Below are 12,792 nucleotides of genomic sequence, written 5' to 3' on the forward strand. Positions count from 1 at the left end.
AACTGTCATTTTATATTTAACAAACGTATTAAAAAGACATGCAATAAAAATTAGAAAATAACACAAAACTATGCCTAATGCTGCCAGGAATGTTATGTTATGGTCTTTTAAACCAAGACTGGAGCTGTGTGGAGGAAGAAAAATCAAAGAAGAACAGCTTTATTTTTCCAAAATAGCTATCACTGCAGAAAGGAAAAGAAAAATGAGTATAAGTATTGCCATTATAAGCATATTGCACAGCACTCAAAGTCATAAAATGTACCACAATTAGGGAGATAATTCAAACCTTTGCTATGCATTTCTATCCAAACATCATGTCAGAGTTATTTCTCATACATATTAGGTATCAAAGGTTGAATAGGAACAACTAAATAAATAGAACAATTTCAGTCCTCTTCTGAAGTATTACTGCCACAGTTTAATATACCTTGTGGTAGGAAAGAGATTAAGAACAAAAAAGTAAAAAAGTGATCAGAGAAAAGTGAAGAGCAGTTGAAAATATAACACTTTATTTACAAGTGCTTAAAAAAAAGACACGGCTGTGCTTATAGTCTCCAGTTTAACCAACTTGCATGTTTTTAGGATGCAGGAGGAAACCCGAGTATCTGGATAAAACCCATGCAGGGAGGATATAAAAATGAATAGATATTGAACGGGACAGGGATTGAACTGAGCTTACTGGGGGAGTGGGATACTAGTCCTACCAATATGCCAGGCACTTTAAAAGTACTTAGAACTATAAATAAACAGGAAATTAATAGTGTCAGGCAACACATGGCTGAATAATGCACGTTATTGTGTATAGCAGAAATAAAATAAGAAAAACACTACTATGAAATGCGGATGATTGAATAGATGAAGCTGAATGAGGCCTCACAAAATACAGCAGGAAGCTGCTATAAGACCCTTTAATTTCTGCAGTCTGGAGGGCTCTGAATTTGCTGTTAAAGGTATGAAAGCTCCTCATGTGTATTCCAAAAATGGCTTCAATGTTACTATGCTACAGTGGTACATTTGCAGGGATAAAATATTGTATCATTACAATTATTGTAAGATTACCTTTAGAGGAGTTGAAACCAAGAATCATTAGTTCATTTCAGGTGACCAAAAATATTGTGATTATAGATTTTAAAAAAGCAAGCATTAAAATATGTTTTTGATGGACAGTTATTTATTAATTATTACAAAATGCAATTATTAGATTTGTTTTTACAATGTATAGTGTCAGTTAAGAATGGCTTATTTACCTTACCTTACTTTATATTGCTAAGACCATTAAAATGTGTCTGCCTGATAATATTCATATTCTAAGTTACAGCACAAGTTGGATGCATTATAATGTTCCTATCCTATATTTACATATTATCAGTTTAAAGTTCCCTTCTGAGAGGAGCAGATTGTAACTGAATAAAATATTAACATTTTAAATAATAATTACAAAAACCCAGGACCTTATACTAAATTTGGTCAATGCTTTGCTTTCCCCACTTTGAAGTACCTCTTGTTCTGGATGATAACTTAGTACTACATAGATCTTTTCTCAGACATACAGTATGTTAGGTTGCTAATGAAACCCTTGTCATCCTTTTGTAAACATACGTAACATTTGCAAAACTCACTTAGTCCAATTCAGGGTTGTAAGGGGTCATTAACGCAGGGAACACCCCAGACAGGGCACCAGTCACAGACACGCTCAGACTCTCATTCAATAATTACAACCTGCTCATCTTTTGGATTATAGGAGGAAAACTGGAGCAACAAACACAAAATCCAAGCAGCCACATGGAGAAGGCGCCAGTTCAAGACAGTCTACATCTGGGCATGGGCTCTGAATCTAGAACACTGGATCTGTGAGGCAGCAATGCTACTCACTGATATCACTGCGTTATCCAAAATACATTATTACTATGATTATTACTACTACTAGTTATAGTAGTAGTACTAGTTTTAGTTAATAAATGGATGCATAATGATTGAAAAAAGTTCAAACAAAAGTGTGAAATTTGATCTAAATGTAAAGAAATTAGTCATAGTGGAATGTTTATTATGTTAAAATATGACTAACAGTAATGAAAGAATTAAATTACTATTATGAAGGCTTTATAGCAAAACTTCATTTTTATGTTGTAAGAAAACTTAAGCATTTAAACTCAATAAATAAAGTTCACAATAAAATGTTTGTTTATTCTGGCACGTAATGAGCGGATATACCGTGTTTTTTCTGTATTCTGGTTTTTTCTTTCTCTTATGCAGAATCTATCCATATTATCATCACACTTCCCATGCCTAATGTATTTGGAGCATATTATTATGTTAATCAAGTGTAACATATAATCATTTATTTCTGAATGTTGAAGCAGGATGTCAGAAGCAAACCAGCAGCCAACAATGCAGTAAATTATGCTTCTAGTCACTGCAGCAGACGGAAGATACATTAACCATTGAATAATAAAAGGGAGAATCGTGTGCAGCATTTAAAGGATAAACAGATGTTATTAAACTCATTTCATACTGAAGATATAAGGTTTCTTTTGTTTTATAAGAAATGTGAAAACTTTATTAGAAATTGGAATGTCTTAATAACTTGCAAAATACAGTATTACCACTAACCACTTGTTAAACGTGCAGTGAAGCGCTGCTACCATGTTCCCAAAGACCAGCGCCTAAAGAATTTAAGCCCTTAAGAGGTTTGAAAATGTCCATTCAACTGATGACTAGAATGAACATCAAATTTAGCACAAGACGCAGAAGGACTATTCACTTAGGCATGATCCATGGGAGATGGCACAATGAATAGTGTGTACCAGTAGCAAACAAGAAACTCACATTTTGTCACGTGTCTAAAGATGAGAGGTATGTGTGAGTACTTTGATGGCACTGAAAAGATGAAAAAACTGCATAGCTGACATACAGGCTGACAACTCCATACTGAAGCCACTGAGGTGCTCTGCTGTCACAGCCTGTTTTATTCAAAGAACTTTGGCAAATTGTTCATACAGTCAAAGATTACTGTTTAGAACAGATAAGAAGCAGCTTCACTTAAAGGAAAGCCAATTCATTTGATGCTTCCACAGATTCACTGTGTTTACTGCTGACAGAGAACTCATTAAGCCAAAAACTCAGCGTGTTAGCCATGATCTGAATCACATCAGATGCAAATTTAATGTGCTGTCTTATCTAAAATCTATGCAGGAACATTTATTTACAAGTGTATTGTGTGCTGAAAAATGTGGTCTTAAAACATTTCATTTAGATTTTATTTTCTATAGCAAATAAATAGATTTACATTAGATTAGAGCAAATAAATAAATACTGCCTTTCTTCATGCCTAGAGAAGGTTAATATCAAGATCTACATTATTCCAGTGCCTTTTTATTTTGGATATCATTAATAACAGTAACAGCCTTGTTTTTTGTGTGTCCTGGACAGTGAATTGCTTAGATTTATAGCGTTTTGTTTTTATGAGTAAATATATAAAATAAATAGTCGAGGAATGTTCTGTGACTGAGCTTGAACACCCAAATGAAAACTGACTTTCCTCTTCAAATAAACATCATCTTGTAACAGAGAGGCCATATTTAGGTAACCATGAAATTCCAACTGATTTTGAAAGGACAATACATCACCAGAAAATGTACTGCAAATCATTTCTTAAGCTAAACATTTTTTCCTTGCTTTGTGTATTTCGCAATGTGTTTATCACTGGCTTCTGCAATAGCTTCTTAATACTTACAACTGAAGAATTTGATTATGAGCACTAATAATGAATAATTAGTATTTTTCAATTAACACCATAGAATAAAACATTAATAAACTGCTTTAAGAATTTCATTAATGTAAGCACAAGATGACAAGAATACTTACACCCATCTAAGTTTCTACATTAAGGTATGTTTTTCATTATGATTATTTTGTGGGTTGTTATACTATATAGACTAGGACTGAAACAAATTAGAATTTTATGCTTTTGTCCCCAGAGTGAACTTTTGTTTTATAGGCAAATAAAGGAGACAGAGAGACAGAGAGACAGACAGACAGACAGATAGATAGATAGATAGATAGATAGATAGATAGATAGATAGCACTTTATTTTTCCCCTAGGTTAAATCTGGCTTTTTATGGACTCTTACTTAATAAATACAGTAAGTATTAGTAAATTATAACAAATATTAACCCTCCTTCTGAAATGCACACCAGAATTACTAAGAGTAACAAATACAAGAATGAAAAACTTCTGATCTGGCTAAAGATCAAATGTGCAATCACATCCAGTCACACTTTGGTCTTAACCTGAACATTTGTTGTTTCTTTCTGTTTTCTAGGAGTGAAAATATAAGGAAAGTAAAGCAGGAGTGTAAAAACCCCATCTGATAAGCTTAAGACATTTAAAAACTAATTTGGCCATTTTTATATATTTTGGTTAAACATTAGGCCTCTCCTGTGCAGTAAAAATGTCAATAATCTTTGCTCTTATCATAATAAAGTTGTCAGCATACAGAAGATAGAGCAAGGCAATGACAGTACCAACAGTAAATCCTGGAAATTCCTGAAACAAACAAGTGAAGTCTGGCTATGATCCTCTCTCTGTCCATTCAGGGCATTATTTGAGCCTGGCTAGCTTATCTAGCTATGGATAAGGGCAACTATGCAATGCAATCAAGATATAAAACCAAACCAATAAAACCAGATAAAACTAGTCAATGCAAACCATGCACTTGACAAAATACTGTAAGTCAAAAGCACCTGATACTGGACAAAACTGTTCCAAAACTGGTATTCAGTATGTTCAGCTTCAGTCGTTATTGCATATTCTCCATTTAGTTACACATAGGCAGATGTGATTTTGGCTTAGGCCCATGCTGGGTATAAGATAGGCAGCTCAAAATAAGGATTGGCTAGTATAAATAGGAAAGGCTGAATACCAAAATGGGGCACACTACAAATTGCCCAGAATCAAGCACCACAATTAATGTCATACCTGTAAAGCCCTTTTGTAAATTAAAAATTTAATTATTCTGATATCATGAACAGCATATCAGTTCTACAGTATACATGAAGTCACGCAAAATTATTTTAACTTATTAAGCTGATGGTGCCATTAGGATTACTACACACATTTTTTTCTCATCTATTGGGTTGAAGGGCTGTCCTCTGATCAATGGACATATACTCCAAAATATATCCTTCCTTAAGTTTTCAATTAGTATAAGAAAATACAGTAGCATTCTTCTGTAACCTGTCTTCAAATTCTCCCCACTACTAAGTACACTAAAATTCTGCACATGGACATTTCTCTGCTAAGGTCAGCTGAGCAGCCAAAAATTATTTTAAGCATAATCCACAGAGAGCTTTTGAGCCTTCCCAAAGTGATACATCCTCTTGGCTACACAACCACCTCTGTTTAAAGACATAGGAAGCTACAGACCATTAAGAGATGCTTGTACAACAATAGTCACCTCAGAACTTTGGTTCAGCACTTAGGGATCTGCAACTAAAGAAACCCCTTTAAATGGGCACTTTGAAGCACTTCTTTTAGAACTTCACCCATTGTATGAATTTTTTGAGGGAACCATTTCATACTTATGGTTTGCCTATATCTGCCCATTCTGAGTTCTGAAGGTATAAACCTGTCATCAGTGCTATATCATATAACATATCCTCTTGGGCCTTTTCCCTTCTTCTTAGTTTAAAGGATCCCCAAGGCCACTCAGTTCAGGTGTCGAATGCAACATCATTAATGTTCAACATTTTTAATGATTTATATAAAATAAATACTCTCTACTATTGGATGGTACCCTGCTCAAAGTGCTACAAAAGTGAGTTCATTGAAAAGGACTGGAACATATAATGAAGGGGAATGTGGATGTAGATGATCTGGGGACTCTTCCCAACTAGGGCAAAAAATCTTAAAAATGTATTTTTTTTCCCTTTGAAATAGACAAATTCATATTTCATAAAAATATTAGTTCAAATAAGATACAGAAAATCTTTTTGCAATTAAGCATTGTCTTACATGAAATGGTCAACTTACTAGAAGCCGTTATTGGACGTGAGCACATTTAAATCCTGGATTATTGAGGAAATTTGCATATTCATTCATAGCAAGATTTTGTTGTAAAGATTGAAGGATTTGGGATTGGATTCAATAATATTGAGAGATTAAACATCAGTGAATTATGACAACACATTTTGTGCCTTGTTTCAACAGTTGTGTTGCTGTTTTATAAGTGTACAAATATCATCAACTTGTCAGCCTAAACTCTTACTTGGTCTACTTTTATGTTAAATAAAGTGTTTGCTTTCCTGAGTGGTGTTTAATAGTGTTGAATAGTAAAGTGACGAAGATCAGGGAAATGACACAAGCACAAAAGAAAGCAGAAGCAAATTTGGAAACAATGTGAAAATATTGACAACATCAAATGTATTAATTTTTGTGGCTGAGGAAGAGATTTAGGATAACAAAGAGTAAATAAGTACCTTCGAGCTCTTATAAAGATTCTTCTTTTATGAAACATTAAAGAAATTGCAATAAACTGCTCAGATTTTTTCCTGGAACAAACACTTAAAATCTCAATTGCGACAAGCTTAGTTTAGCCATTTTATTTTGGATGCAAGTCAAGAGGCTCTTTTGATTGCTCTTCTTTTCTGGCTGAACGCAATAATTTAGCTGTCATCTAAAGATATTAAATAGAAGCAATGCACTTGTGCAACTGAAATGTTCAATTGATATCTTTTAAAAATCATGCCTCAGTCTCTCTTGCGCTGTCCCAATTATAAAGGCCATATTGAATGCCTATTGGTTTGTCCAATAACATTAAGCTTATAGGCTTTGCTAAAATAAAATGAATGTGCTACTGGGATGCCGCTTTCATTATATTTTTTCAAATTCAAAGATTGTGGCATAGGGCAATAAAGAGCATCTATCTGTTTCAAAAAGCGAATGTTTTTAAAAAGGAAGTGTATGAGAAGAGAACTGTGTCTAATGCCTAAACATGGTTACAGTGCATGAGAAGTTTGAATATTCTCCCTGATTCCATGTGGATTTTTTTTTGATTACACTTATAACATTTAAAAGACATGTCGGATACCTTAACTAATGACTCTAAATTGGCCCAGGGTAAGTGAGTTTGGGTGTCTGCCATGGACTGGTAACCAGTTTAAGGTTTGCTTCTGCCTTGTTCCCGGTGCTGCCAGGGCAAATTCTAGTTTCCTCTTGTTCTTGAAATGAAAAATGTTGGTTCAGAAAATGGAAGGCTGATATATTAGGAATAATGTATTTTTTTAATTCATACTCTTATCATGGTTGTCTTAATGAAACTATAAACCCCACTAGATTACTGGAATCAATTCTTACTTGTTATTGGAAAATATGGCATTTGTAATAAGACTAATGGTCATTTATTCTTTATCTTTTACTCCCCTGTTACACAGTAATATTCAGTAGACTCAGAGAAATGTATTCCACCTGCTGCCTCCATACTAGGTGTGATTTTCACATTGGGGCTGACAGCATGATAGTATGTTCTTTCTTTCTTTCTTTCTTTCTTTCTTTCTTTCTTTCTCTTTTCCCAATTAGGTTAAAAAAGGACTTCCCCTAGAAGCCATTTATAATTTGTTGACACTGTAGATAGCATCTTTTTATTTATTTATTTATTTTCTACATTTTCTTGTTTTCATTTACATAATTTCCATCGTTTGAGCATTGGTATAATATGCTACACATCATTGTAATAAACATTTAAAGAGCAGATGAATACTGATGACTTGTCTTGTAACAACACATTCATTATTGGCCCTTTTAAAATCAATTATTTTTGCTTTGATTATTAGTAAACCCATGGTGTGGTAGTAGTAGTAGTCAAGGTTGTGGCTCAGTCTGTTTGCAGTGATTCATGCCTTTAATCTGATTGGAATAACATTTTTGGGTTTTCTTTCTTTGAGTAATATTTTGGGATAATCCTTTTTTGGTGGAGGTTACCAATGTTATATAAAGGTCTTAGATATTCTGTTTCAATTTAGATATCATACATATTTCAGATTTCATGGATTAAGCTAATGACTTCAGATAAAATTATATTTTATATAATTTTATATATATATATATATACATACTAGCTGTTTAAACTTGGATTCTGGCACTTCAATCAATAGATTGTGCATCAGTGGCTAAGTGAGGTTCTCCTTCCTTAGCGGTTTCGTTTTGTCGATGTACTTGCCTTGCTTGTGCATTAGCAGCTAATCGAGTTGCTCTTTTCTCGGTGGTTTCACTTTAGCGACAGACTCGATTTCTTTGAGTTTCATGCTGTAGCCTCACACTTCTGCACCGGACAGACACACACATACTTTCATGCGTAGACATTTATATGTAAGATTATATATATATATATATATATATATATATATATATATATATATATATATATATATATATATACTGTATATAAGGATACAGAAATTTGGAGGAAACAACACAACAAATGAGGCAGTAAAGCAAAACAAAAAGACCTCTCAACCATCTACACTCTCTGTCTTTCACCCTTCTTCCACCCTGATGCTAAGTTTGCTGGAGGAATGCTGCAGTCCTCTTTTATGTCAGATTCGCTCAAGAAAGTCCGAGTTCACTTTCTGTCTCCTCTGAAGCACTTCCAAGCCAGGTATATCCCTAAAAAGCACTTGGGTTTGGTTTGTCTTTCCAGTGTTACCTCTGGTGGGTTTAAATGCTGATCCATTTTAAATGAAATGGCCAGGCACCCCAGCAGGGACCTCAAAAAGGCCTCCAGTTGCCTACAGTTACGGGGTGGAAAATGTATAATGTTTTATTGTGGATCCCCACTGTCCACAATTTATCCTCACGTCACTTGGGTACTTCAAGGGACTTTCTAGTCTGTATCCATGTTTGGAATCCTGTCCGGGTCAGGTTGAGATTGACCTTCTTCCTAGAATGTGTTCAAAAACTTTATTTATAAAGTGAAATTAACAGGAGAAACAAACTAGACAAATAGGATGATAGATGAAATAAATGTGCCCTGCATGCTAAGATTTTACATATACTGTATCCTACTATAACTAGCAGACAAACTAACAGATTCAACAGTTCATAAGAAATTAAAGAGAAGTGATCACACATCAACATACATCACATATCCATAAGTTTACCTTCCCTTTCTCTGCACTTGCTCATACTGTAAATGCATTGCTGCACATTCTACCAAACTGTATTTTCTTTCTTTTCTTAACTGCTACTGTAGCTGTTAATCTTTATTCTTCTGGACTATCAGAGCAAATATTAACATTGTGTGGCCATGGCAACCCAAGTGCAAAAAGTAAATGCCAGGAAGCCAGAAAGCATTTGCTATTGATAAGTCTACTAATGGACAGAATAGACAGCGATTCCTGTCATTTGTTAGGATACAATTTATAAAGTATTTGTCATTTTCATCTATAATATTTTGTGTTTAAGTACAGTGTTACTTTTCTCCGTTAATGATGTTGCTTCAGTGGTTTTAGCATGATTTTCTGCAAATACCAAATGAAATATTACACACTTATTGACTAAACCTAACATTGAATCATTTTTGGAGTGGCATTTATTTCGTCATGCAAAAATAAAATAGGAAAATAAAATGGTTTTATTTGATTTGAATATAGTTTAGCATTGTACCTAAAACAGCAGAGTTAATACACCTATTCAGCATTTCATGGAGGGCAGCAATAGTGCCTGGCAGTCAGGAAAGGTGGTAGCCATTATTTTTATAAATGAAGACAACAAGGTGTGGTCCAAATATTAAAGGACCACAATCAGCAGTCTCCCTGGCATTACTGGGGTTTTGGCTGGTTTTGGTTTTTTAATATATATAATTTCCATCTTTTGATTATTGAAATAACACGCTGCACATCACTGACAAAAATAGGAAGAGCAATGTGGATTCCACCTTTGAAATGAATTAGTGGGTCAGCTCTTTGTCCCAATATGAGTATTTCAGGGGTTGTGCCACTTTGCCATTCACTCCTTCTCACTAAATGGTATTTTTTTTTCTGCAAACCTGAAATTCAGTCAAATCAATTTAAAGAATATGTAGCACTCCTCCAAGGCCATGTCTTGCCTCCTCTGTTGTCATTTTTATGGACAGAATATCTAGGTGCACTTTAGTCACAAAGAGGATCCCGGTTGAGCAAACCTGAAAGAGGAAATTCTTCTCACAAATAAGGTCACAGATACAAACTGCTGAAATGAGGCTACTAATTAGGGCAGCTGGGCTCACTCACCATGATAAGTTAATGAGCCTGACAATCCAGGGCAACCTCAGAGTAGACTTCATCTGAATCAAGTGGAGAGAGTTAAAGCAGTTTGGACATTTAGTGGGCACTTCTACAGAAGACTTATTAGGACTAGCCCACTGTGAGGAGAGTTAGGTGCAGACCAAAGAAACATGGAAATATTATGCCAAGTCTACAAGCAAGAACAAATTTCCCAAAGGACGGAAGAGCCTGTTGCTGTGATTAGGGAACTCTGCTTCAACTTAGTTGGTCTACTGGTACCATGAACCATATCAGAAAGTTGATTTAACTTGCAATTTTTTTTCCTTTAAAATTTGCAACTCAAAGAGATTCTGTTTTTACCTATTTCATTGTTGTGCTATCTCCAGCATATACTGCATTTTTGTATGCTATAATTTCTGAAATTATTATTTTTAATGGAATTATGCTTCATTGTAATACTAGCCACATTACCTGTCAAAGACAGATAATAGAATGAACTTTAAAATATTTGATGTCTCATGTCCTATGTGTACCTTCTGTCCTTTCCTCTATTGACCGGCACTTCCTCTCTTAGGCACATTCCTGAAAAGCCAAGAAGGGTATTGCTGCAGCCAGGAGCCTGAATATCAAATAATGAAATAAATAATGAATGGATAAAATAATTTGAGATAATAAATTAATTATAGATTAATCATAACAACAACTGACAATAAGACACAATAGTAACAGATGTACGAGTATGGTTTATCATTTGGATCAACTACTAGAAGCCAATCTGAAGGGAGGTGGACAGCACAAAGCTCAGAGTCCAGACAGCCAAGGGTAAAAGCTGTTGCAGAACTTAGCAGAAGTGGTTTGAATGCTGCAATACCTTCTGCTAGATGGAAGTAGGTCAAAGAGATTGTGGAAAGGGTGAGAGTGATTCATCACAATGCTGTAGGCTTTGAGAGGTCCCAGTGATCTTTTCTGCTGAGTGAACTATCCGTTGTTGGTCAGAGACACTGTAGTTCCCATACCAGAGAGCAGCGATTTATGGAAATTTGCTTTTACAAGATAAGGTTTCCAATAACTTGCACCTCTCGATTCTATCTGGTAGGCTTAACTTTACTGTCCAATTTGACTGGAAATATCCAAGCAGGTGTTTGTAAAATTCAGTGGGTGGTGGCAGTTTGAATTAAAGATCTTGGTGTGGATCTTAGGCTGGCTGTTCTTGGTCTAGGTCTGTGTTGTGTGAACATGGCTTAATTCTTCTTGCAGTGTATCCTGTCAATTCTGTTTAAATTATATATTACTCCCTAGCATATGTAGTATAAAGTATGAAAACTTCAGAATCAGAGTATTAATGACAAGCTTTTATTTTGACAACTTCATGTGTGATAAACTTTTATTTTGAAAACTTCATTCTACCTATCAAGTATGTCCCCACCCAACCTGTCATGTATGTCCCCTCTCATGCACCTGGCTGTAGAGATACATACTGTACTTGGAAAAACCTGCCTATCAGACGTTGTCATTTTGAGGCACCTTGTCCACTCCTGTCCACTTTTTACCTCACGCCTTTGAAGGTGATTCTTTGGGTGCCTCCTATGCTTTTACTCCTCTTGGGGGTCTTATACTTACACATCCTGTTTCCATGACATTACAAAGGCAAAAAATGACCAATCACAAAAGAAGCCAAAACTGACCAATCAGATTGCTCCAAAGGACTGAATATGCAGAACTTAGCATTTTATTATATAGCAGATTTTTAATTCTGGAAAATCTGTGAAGATTTCTATCAAAAATCGGTTCAGAGTCACATATTATGCTTTACTATGAAGCTTCCATATTAAAATTGCAAAGTATGAATTAGATTTTTTTTACTCAAAGATAATACCTAGTGCTGGATGAGCAATGCAGCAAAATCTGCTTCTTCAGCTTCTTCTTTCATGTAAATACTTCAGGTATAAAGTACAGGTGTGATGCATTTGGATTTAAAAGCATACCTGAAAAATTATATTTTATTATAAACTATAATAAAATAACCCTTTAGAAATAAAAGGTACTTTTCTTACTGTTCTAAGCATATGCCATCATTTTTACAATCTGCAGATTTTATGTTTCTAAGGCTTGTATTATAATAAAAGGAAAAACTACAGACTCCAAAATTTTTAACCTACCAATAAGGGTTCTCAGTGACACATTGAAATCTGGATTGCACACTTAAACAGTAAAAAGAAATTGAGGAAAAGCCTGAATCATGATTGACAGCACGTATCCCTAGAGAACAATACAACCATCCCAGCGGTCAAATGTTTTCATATGAAACCAACCGTAAAAAGAAGCTCTCCTTGATCCGACACATTCTTGTCAGACATGAAGATGAACCAGTCAATAAGTGTGTGGCCTACCAGCTGACACTGATGTGCCTAAAGAACAAACACGACTGCATCTGATTGATTCTTGACTCTTGCTTGTTCAAAAACTGCTCTGTTTACCAGTAGCTTTTGTCAAGGATTCTTTTATCACATAATTATTCTTGCAGTTAGTTCA

Source organism: Polypterus senegalus, chromosome 7, assembly GCF_016835505.1.
Source record: "Polypterus senegalus isolate Bchr_013 chromosome 7, ASM1683550v1, whole genome shotgun sequence".
NCBI lineage: Eukaryota > Metazoa > Chordata > Cladistia > Polypteriformes > Polypteridae > Polypterus > Polypterus senegalus.